Consider the following 926-nt stretch of genomic DNA (forward strand, 5'->3'; position numbering starts at 1 on the left):
GGAGAAGGGGGTTAAATCCATATTGGGCACAGACCTTCCAGAACAGCTGTTTGGGGTCACTCACACTATTACCTACAACACCTCACCCAGGCTCTACAAATAAGCCTAATAGACTCACTGGCTCCCAAGGGGGAACTTTGAAGGAAACAAACTTTGGTTTGTCACTGGGACCTTAAAAGGAGTGTGGGCAGTTATAACTTAGCATCCCCTGGGGAGTAAATTCTCACAATGGACACTAACAAGCCCTGTCCTGGTGCCTAACAGAGGTCCCTAATGGGCAGTCAGCCACACTGCCCTCAAGGCAAAGCCCTGAGCACCGCAGTGGACCAGTGGAAGCTGAAGACTAGTTTCAGTCATGATCACCCAGACAGCCCTCACTGCTCTGACAAACCTGCTAAACTCTGATGACCTTGGAACAATTTCATCCAGGCAGAGGGAGGGCATTTCTTTGATGGTCCCTCAGAAAGCCTGTGATTTGGTACAAATGTGGACCATCATTTGCATGACAGGCTGCTGGTATTAGTGCAAAGAACCTTGCCACACCTCCTCCTCCTCCTTCTTCCTTCCTCCTCCTTCTCCTTCCTCCTCCCTTCTCCTCCTTCCTCCTCCTCCTCCCCTCCTCCTCCTCCTCCTCCTCCTCCTCCCCTCTTCTTCTTCCCCCTTCCCCTTCTTGTTTTTCAAGATAGAGTTTTTCCGCGTAGCCCTGGCTGTTCTGGAACTTGCTCTGTAGACCAGGCTGACCTCAAACTCACCTGCCTCTGCCTCCCAAATTCTGGGATTAAAGACATGCACCCACCACCACCTGACCATACCACCCTGAATGTGCCTGGTCTTGTATGATCTCAAAAGCTAAGCAGGGTTGGGCCTGCCTGCTTAGTACTTGGACTGGAGACCCTTTTTTCTTTCTTTTTTTTTAAATATTTATT

This window comes from Alexandromys fortis, unplaced genomic scaffold, assembly GCF_014885135.2.
Source record: "Alexandromys fortis isolate MF-2015 unplaced genomic scaffold, M_Fortis_MF-2015_v1.1 scaffold_56, whole genome shotgun sequence".
NCBI lineage: Eukaryota > Metazoa > Chordata > Mammalia > Rodentia > Cricetidae > Alexandromys > Alexandromys fortis.